This window comes from Arachis hypogaea, chromosome 12 (genome assembly GCF_003086295.3).
Source record: "Arachis hypogaea cultivar Tifrunner chromosome 12, arahy.Tifrunner.gnm2.J5K5, whole genome shotgun sequence".
Taxonomy (NCBI): domain Eukaryota; kingdom Viridiplantae; phylum Streptophyta; class Magnoliopsida; order Fabales; family Fabaceae; genus Arachis; species Arachis hypogaea.
Window position 1 is genome coordinate 43,299,413 of NC_092047.1, and position 9,424 is coordinate 43,308,836.

At 38.1% G+C, this 9,424-nt stretch overlaps 1 non-coding gene across 1 annotated transcript; it reads left to right on the forward strand.

The window, feature by feature from the left end:
- The first annotated feature begins 6,326 nt into the window (after positions 1 to 6,326).
- Positions 6,327 to 6,435, forward strand: LOC112731756 (small nucleolar RNA R71). Its single transcript, XR_003167519.1, has one exon. It is a non-coding gene; the product is annotated as a small nucleolar RNA R71 (small nucleolar RNA).
- Positions 6,436 to 9,424: the final 2,989 nt, after the last annotated feature.

Consider the following 9,424-nt stretch of genomic DNA (forward strand, 5'->3'; position numbering starts at 1 on the left):
ACAACTCTATCTATTCAGCGTGCAAAGTGGGTCATACTCTAGTGAGAAATTTCTATTGGGCGTGGCACTTGAAACCACACGCCAACTTCTCCTTGCAGCCCCCAACCTTTAACCAAGCCTACTCCAACTCTCATTTAAGCCACAATTGTCAACCAATCAAGGCCACAAGAAGCATCTAGAATTGTTCAATTTTTTTTCATTGTAATTTGTTTTCAATTTCATTTCAATTTGTAATTTTGGAAAGCCTATATAAAGGCCTTAGTTTTATAGAATTAAAGGAGGCTGCTAGGGAGGGAGTCTTCGGACCCTCTCTTCTCACCATCATCTTCTTCTCTTTTTTTTCTTACTTGTAAATATTTTAGTTATGAATCACTAACTCTTTCCATTGGGAAAGAGAGCTTTATTGCAATTTGATTGATTAATTTGCTTTTATTCTTCTTCTTCTCTTTATCTCTCTTTGATTTACTTGAAGGATTTTCGTTCTTCATGTTAGCATTCAATTATCTTGGAAAAGAGATTGAATGTATTTGGGTTTTATGTGAACCTTGGAAGAGGAATCATAAAACCATGCTTGAAAATCCTTCTCAGACTTGAGTAGATTTGGGTATGGATGGGATATTGTGACATTTAATCTATCTATTATTTGGGTCTAGAAAGGTGTGTGGTATAATCAAGGACCATTTTTCATCTCTTCTCATGAGCAATTAGACCAAGGAATTGGCTATTGATCAAGATTGGGGAGATTGAGTTACCAAGGAATTGGGACTCAATCACTCATGATTGCCAAGAGGTCAATAAGTTGCATGATTGAAGATGAGATGAAATCAATTAATCTAGAGAACACAATATCTCTTGATCCCAATGCTTATTTTATCTTCTTTTCTTTTATTTACTTTATGGTTATTTACATTTTCTGCACTTTACATTTCCAGCACTTTACTTTCTTATACTTTACATTCATGCCATTTACTTTCTTGCACTTTATTGCTTTACTTTACTTTTATGTCATTTACATTTCTTGTTGCTCATCAGCCAATTATTCTTGTCTAACTAGAATAATCAATCAACTATTGTTTGCTTAATCCATTAATCTCTGTGGGATTCGACCTCACTCTATTGTGAGTTTTTACTTGACGACAATTCGGTATACTTGCCGAAGGAATTTTTGTAGTGATACATTAATTCTGTGATCAAGCTCAGTTTCAATTAAATGAGCGGGACTTAGTAGCTTTTTGCTTCTGAATAGTTTTGGCATCTCACCATCCATTGAAATTCAGAAGTGTTGGCATCTTTAGGGACTTAGAATGCAGATGATATTATTGACTCTCCTAGTTTAGTTCTTTTTTATTCTTGAACACAGCTTTTAGAGTCTTGGCCATGACCCTAAGTACTTTGTTTTTCAGTATTACCACCGGATACATAAATGCCACAGACACTTTAACTGGGTGATCCCTTTCGGATTGTGATTCAGCTTTGCTAGAATCCCCAGATTGAGGTGTCCAGAGTTCTTAAGCACACTCTTTTTGCTTTGGACCACGACTTTAACTGCTCAATCTCAAGCTTTTCACTTGACACCTTCACACCACAAGCATATGGTTAGGGATAGCTTGGTTGAGCCGCTTAGGCCAGAATTTTATTCCTTGTAGGCCCTCCTAACTATTGATGCTCAAAGCCTTGGATCCTTTTACCCTTGCCTTTTGGTTTAAAGGGTTATTGGCTTTTTGCTCTTGCCTTTTAGTTTAAAGAGATATTAGCTTTTTCTGCTTTTTATATTTTTTTGGCATGCATATATATATATATATATATATATATATATATATATATATATATATATTATATTTTTTTCTTTTGCAACATGCTTTTTCTTTTTCTTTTTGCTGCTTTTTTTTGCTTCAAGAATTAATTTTTGGATTTTTCAGATTACCAATAATACTTTTCCTTTTTCATCATTCTTTCAAGAGCCAACATTCTTAATTCTAACTTCAAATATGTACTGTTTATTCATATATTCAGAAAACTAAAGCAATGCCACCACATCAAAATAATTAAACTATTCGTATTATATAACTTGAAATTCATATATCTCTCAATTCTTTTCAATGAAATTTTCTTTTAAGTAATGGTGAGAGATATATGGAATATTTTATAACTTAAAGACATATATGGAAATGATCATGCAATAAGAACAAGAGAACAAACAATACAACATAACAGAAAACGATAAATAACATAAGAAAAGGAGATTAAGAGAACGAATCCACCTTTAATGGTGACGGCTAGTATTCCTCCTTGAAGACCCAATATAGTGCTTGATCTCTTCAATGTCACTCCTTTGTCTTTGTTGTTCTTCCCTCATAGCCCTTTGGTCTTCTCTCATGGCGCTTTGGTCTTCCCTTATGTCATTGAGGATGGTGGAATGCTCTTGATGCTCCAACTTCAATTACTCCATATTAGTGTTTAATTCTCCAAGAGAATTATGCAATTGGTCTCAATAGCCTTGAGGAGGGAATTGCATCCCTTGAGGTATCTCAGAGATCTCATGTTGAGGCGGTTACACAGGCTCTTGTATATGCTCTCTAGTTTGCTCCATCCTCTTCTTAGTGATGGGCTTGTCTTCCTCAATGAAGATGTCTCTTTCTATGACAATTCCAGCTGAATTGCATAGGTGACAGATGAGATGAGGAAAACCTAGCCTTGCTTTGGTGGAAGGCTTCTCAGCTATCTTGTACAGTTCTTGAGGAATCACGTCATGCACTTCCACCTCACTTCCAATCATGATGCAATGGATCATGATGGCTCTTTCAATGGTCACTTCTGACGGGTTACAGTGGGATGATAGAGTGTTGGATGAATTCCAACCATCCTCTAGCTATGGGCTTGAGGTCAAGCCTTTTTAGTTGAGTGGGCTTGCTTTAGGAATTCCTTTTTCACTGTGCTCTTTCCACATAGATGTCTGAGAGCACTTGATCTAGTCTTTGATCAAAGTTGACTCTCCTAGTGTAAGGATGTGGATCTCCTTGCATCAAAGGCAAGTTGAACGCCAACCTCACACTTTTTGGGCTAAAATCTAAGATTCTCCCTTGGACCATGGTGCTCCAAATCTTGGGATTTGGGTTCACACTAATGTCATGGTTTTTCATAACCCATACATTAGCAAGAACTCTTGTACCATTAAGATTCCAACTTCTTGGATGGGATTGGTTAGGTCTTCCCAACCTCTTCTCCAGATCACTCTTTGAATTTCTGGATACTCATTTTCTTGAGCCTAAAAGGGACCTCAGGGATCACCTTCTTCTCTGCCACTACTTCATAGAAGTGGTCTTGGTGGGCTTTGATGATGAATCTCTCCATCTCTCAAGATTCAGAGGTGGCGACTACAGTATTTCCTTTCCTCTTTCTAGAGGGTTCTCCAATCTTGGGTGCCATAAGTGGGAATGGAAAGCAAAAAGCAACGCTTTTCCAACACCAAACTTAAAAGCTTTGTTCGTCCTCGAGAAAAATAAAGAAAAGAGAAGAATGGAATAGAAGAAGAAGAAAATAGAAGAAGATGGAGGGAGAGAGCAATTCGGCCAAGGGGGCTTTGATGTGTATGAGAGGTGTGTGTATGAAGGGTTAGGAAGAGGGGTATTTATAGGAGTGGGCTAGGGTTGGGTTCGGTCATGGGTGGGGGAAATGGGAGAGAAATTTGATTTTGAAGTGGGTGGGGGTTGGTGGGAGTTATGATGGTTTTCGGGAAGTGATATGGATGTGATTGGGCTAGGGTTTATAGGAAAAAGTGTATGAGGAAGTGTAAAAGTAAGAAGGAAGAAGTGGGGTAGGTAAAGATGCTGTGGGACCTACTGGTCCTGAGAGGCTAGAAGATTTAGAATCCCTACCCTCTGCATTGGCGTTGAACACCCAGGGTCTGCTCCCTGGCTGGCGTTCAACGCCAGCTTTGCTGCCAATCGGAGCGTTAAATGCCCAAGCTCTGCCCAAGGCTGGCGTTCAACGCCAGTAAATTTGCCAGTTTGGGCGTTGAACGCCCAGCCAGTGCTCCCTGGCTGGTGTTTGATGCCAGCAACACACTCCATTCAGAGTATTCTGTTTTCATTGCTGAACCTTTCTGTCTCTGTTCTGACTGATGCACATGATCATGAACCTAAAGAAATAACTTAAGAAAAAAAATTTTAAGTAATTAAAAGAAATATAAATAATTAATTAGGATTGGGTTACCTCCCAACAAGCACTTCTTTAACGTTATTAGCTTGACGGTTAGCTCCTTACGGAGGTGAATATAGGCTCAGAATTTTGTCCCTTACAGTGAACTTTCTACCTGTCTTCTCATGAATGAGCTCCACATGCTCTAGAGACAGGACACGACTTACTGTATGTGGTATGACTGGCTTCTTGGTGAACACAACTCTCATGCCAGGTGAGAGACCTTCAGTGGAGACTTTCTTATCCCTCCAACCTTTAGGTACTTTCTTCTTAGTACCTTTGCTCTTAGAGCTTGTTAATGGCTGCTCAACACCAAACTTAGAATTGATGTTTGGGGGCTTAGTAAAGCTTTGCACTGAAAGAGAGGGTTGGAACACTAGGTGTTACACCACTATCTCTTTCTTATCAGAGGGAAAATTGGGATTGGACATCTTGAACAAGATGTAGTCCTCTCCTAGTTGGAAAACCATTTCTCCCTTTGCCACATTAATCATGGCATTTGAAGTAGCTAGGAAAGGTCTTCCGAGGATGATGTATTGATCCTCATCCTCTCCTATATCCAAGACTATGAAGTTTGCAGGGATGTAGTGGTTTTCAACCTTCAGCAAGACATTCTCTACTAAGCCATATGGCTTCTTCATTGACTTGTCTGCCATCTCTAGTGAGATGTTTGCAGCTTGTATCTCAAATATTCCCAGCTTATCCATTACAGAGAGTGGCATGAGGTTTATACTTGACCCTAGGTCACATAGAGCCTTCTCAAAGGTCATGGTGCCTATGATGCAAGGAATTAAGAAGCGTCTGGGATCTGAAAGCTTCTGAGGTAGCTTCTACTAAACCAAAGCATTTAGTTCTTTGGTAAGTATTGGAGGTTCTTCCTCTAGAGCCCTTGTACCAAATAGCTTGGCATTCAGCCTCATGAGAGCTCCTAGGTACTGAGCAACTTGCTCTTCCCTAGCGTCTTCATCCTCATCAGAGGATGAGTGTTCATCAGAACTCATGCATTGCAGGAGTGCATGCAAGGGAACCTCTATAGTCTCTATATGAGCATTGGCTTCCTTTAGTTCTTGGATAAGGATTTCTTGAGTGGGTATTGAACAAGCAGAAGGTGTGCCATTACTGGCGTTCAACGCCAGCTCTGGTGGCTCTTTGGGCATTGAACGCCCATCATGAATACCCTTACTGGTGTTAAACGCCAGTTCCCTTACCATTTTGGGCGTTGAACGCCCAGTGAGGGCTTCCTCACTGGCGTTCAGTGCCAGGCTCTTAGCTATTTTGGGCGTTGAACACCCAGTGAGATCTTCCTTACTTGCATTCAATGCCTTCCCAGTCTCTTCAGATTCGGGCTCAGCTTCAGTGGTGATGGCCTTGCACTCTTCTCTTGGGTTCACTTTAGTGTTACTAGGAAGAGTGTCAGGAGGGGTCTCAGGGATCCTCTTACTCAACTGACCAACTTGTATCTCCAAATTTCTAATAGAGGATCTTATTTCAGTTGTAAAACTATGAATGGTCTTAGAGAGACTGGAGACTAGAATGACTAAGTCGGAAAGGCTCCGCTTAGGGTTCTCCATATTCCCTTGAGAAGATGGGAATGGTGGCCTGTTGTTAAACCTGTTTTGGTTCCTTCCACCTTGATTGTTATTGAAACCTTGCTGAGGTTTCTGTTAATACTTCCATGAGAGGTTAGGATGATTCCTCCATGAGGGATTGTATGTGTTTCCATAGGGTTCTCTCGTGTAATTCACCTCCTCCATGGTGGGTTGATCAGGATCATAAGCTTCTACTTCAGAAGAAGCTTCCTGAGTACTGCCAGTTGCAGCTTGTATTCCAGTCAAATGCTGAGAGATCATATTGACCTACTGGATCAAGATCTTTTCCTGAACCAATATGACATTCAGAGTGTCTACTTCAAGAACTCCTTTCCTCTGAGGGACTCCACTGTTCATAGGGTTTCTCTCAGAGGTGTACATGAATTGGTTGTTTGCAACCATCTCAATGATTTCTCTTGCTTCTGTAGGCTTCTGCAGGCGTTTTCTTTTAGTGGAATGATCCACCTACAGAGCTGTCCAATGATATTTTGGACATCTCAGATAGACCATCATAGAAAATTTCTAAGATAGACCATTCTGAAAGCATGTCAGGAGGACACCTCCTGATCAGTTGCTTGTATCTTTTCCAAGCTTTATAGAGGGATTCACCTTCTTTTTGTCTAAAGGTTTGAACTTCCACTCTGATTTTGCTCATCCTTTGAGGAGGAAAGAATTTAGCCAAGAAAGCATTGACCAGCTTTTCCCAAGAGTCTAAGCTCTCTTTAGGTTGAGAATCCAATCATATTTTAGCTCTGTCTCTAATAGCAAAGGGAAAGAGCATAAGTCTGTAGACCTCAGGATCTATTCCATTGGTCTTAACAGTGTCACAGATTTGCAAGAATTATGACAGGAATTATTGTGGATCTTCCAATGGAAGTCGATAGAACTTGCAATTCTGTTGCATAAGAGAGACTAACTGAGGCTTAAGCTCAAAGTTGTTAGCTCCAATGGCAGGTACAGAGATGCTTCTGTCATAAAAATCAGAGGTAGGCATGGTGAAGTCACCAAGAACCTTTCTTGCCTCTCCTTCATGATTAGGTTCGGCTGCCATGTTCTCTGCCTCTTGTTTAAAATTTTCTGAAAGGTTTCTTCCGGAGTGTTGTGCTTTAATTTGTTGTAAGCTCCTCCTTAAAGTCCTCTCAGGTTCAGGATCAAGATTAAAGAGAGGCTCTTTATCCCTATTCGTGGTCATAAATAAGAAAACACAAATACAACAAGAAAGGAAGCTTCTATGCCAGGGGACAGAGAACTCCCAGTGAGATGTGAGGGATAAAAAAAGAAGAATGAAGATAGAAGAAGGAGAAGAAGAATTCGAATAATAGAAGTAGAAAGATAAACAAGAATTAAAATATTTTTATTTTTATTTTATTTATTTATTTATTTCGAAAATAAAAGTTAATTAATTAAAAAGAATTGAAAATTAATTAATGAATTTCGAAAAAAAAGAGAGAGAAATAGAAGAAGAAATTTCAAAAATTAGAAGATAGAGGAATTAGTTAGAAAGTTTTGAAAAACAAGAGAGAGAAAACAAGTAACTAATTAAGAAAAGATTTGAAAACAAGATAAGATAGAAGATTAGAAAAGATTTTATTTTAAAATTTGAAATTTGAATTTGAAACAAGATAAGATAAAGATTTGAAACAAATTTGATTTTTGAAAAAGTTTGGTTTTGAAATTTGAAATAAGATAAGATAAGATTTTTGAATTTTTAAGAAACATAAAAAGATAAGATACGATTTTGAAAAAGATATGATTTTTGAAAAGATTTTATTTTGAAAATATTTGAATTTGGAAATTTGAAACTAAGATAAGATAAGATAATGATTTTGAAATTAAAATCTGAAAAATTTATTTTGATTTTTGAAAATTGCAATAAAAGATAAGAAAAGATTGATTTTTTTGAATTTAATGAAGAAAGAGAAAAACAACAAAAAGACACCAAACTTAAAATTTTTAGATCTAAAACACCTAATATGCAAAAATTAGAAGGGAAAACACAAAGGGACATCAAACCTAAAAATTTTAAGATGAAAACAAAAAGCAAAAACAAGAACACTTTGAAGATCAAGAAGAACACCAAGAACAAAACTCAAAAAATTCAAAGAAAACAAGAACATGCAGAGGACACCAAACTTAAAAATTTTAAAAATCAAAGACACAATTTTTCGAAAACTTAAAGAAAAGACACAAGAAAAACACCAAACTTAAAGATTGACACAAGATTCAACAAAAGAAACTATTTTTGAAAATTTTTAGAAAGAAAGACTCAAAGAATTCGAAAATTTTAACAAGAGCAAAAACAAAAGACTCAAACCAAGAACAAAGATTAAACAAAGAAAAGAAAAGGTTTTTAATAAAAAAATTTTGATTTTTTTGAAAAAAAGAAGAAGATAATAAAAATAAAAGACTCTAACAAAATTAAAGACAATACCTAATCTAAGCAACAAGGTAATCCGCCAGTTGTCCAAACTCGAACAATCCCCGACAACGGCGCTAAAAATTTGGTAGCCGTACGAATTCCCACACTTTGTACAACTAAACCAGCAAGTGCACTGGGTCGTCCAAGTAATACCTGAGCGAGTCAGGGTTGATCCCACAAGGATTGTGGTTTGAAGTAACCTATGGTTATCTTGTAGATCTTAGTCAGGTGAATAAATGAAGTAGGTATTTTGCTTAATTGCATAAAAGAAAATAAAGAGATTTTAACTAGGTTGATATGTTTGCAATGATAAGAAGAAGGTTAAGGCTTGGAGATGCTTTGTCCTTCTGGATTAACTCTGGTTTTACTGTCTTCTTCAGCTGTGAATGATTTCTTCTATGGCAGGCTGTATGTGATCAATGCCTTTCTTGAGAGGTCACCAATGCTCCTCCAGATCTGAACCCCATGGTTAGTATGGATCCATATTGATGGAATTCTCTAGAGGTTAGCTTTCCATAGCCATTGAGAACGCTCCATTTGGACTACTGTAGCTCCAGAAAAGTGCTTTCGAGTGGAAGGAGGTTAGATCTGGACAGCATCTGTAGTGCTTTCTGTGCCTCTGAATCAGACTTTTGCTCTAGCTCCACAATTTCAACCAGAAAATACCTGAAATTGCATAAAAATACAGAAACACAAAGTAGAATCTAAAAATGTGAATTTTGCACTAAAACCTATAAAAATTTAATAAAACTTAAGCAAAACATACTAAAAACTATATGAAAATGATAGCAAAAAGCATATAAAATATCCGCTAATCACCCAGCTTCAGAACAGTAATAGGTAGGGAGAAGAGTTGGTAGAAGATGAACAAGCTGTAGTTTAAGGCACTCATGAAAGTTCTGAATGCCCAGAAGGAGGCAGCCAGGGCATCCAACACCCAGAGGGGGGAAGCCAGGGCGTTCAACGCCCAATAGGGGGCAGCCCAGGCGTCCAACGCCCAGAAAGGGGCAGCCCATGCATTGAACGCCGGTCCAAGGAAGGCCAGACACATGCAAGTGCTAAGAATACCTCTCCTAAGCAAGCTGGTAGCCCTTCTATAGGCACTATAGATACTCACCCTGCACCACTCATGGCCCTTGAGTATAAGGCCAAGTTACCATACCCTCAAAGACTCCAGAAAGTAGAAAAGGATAGGCAATTTGCCAAATTCTTAGAAGCT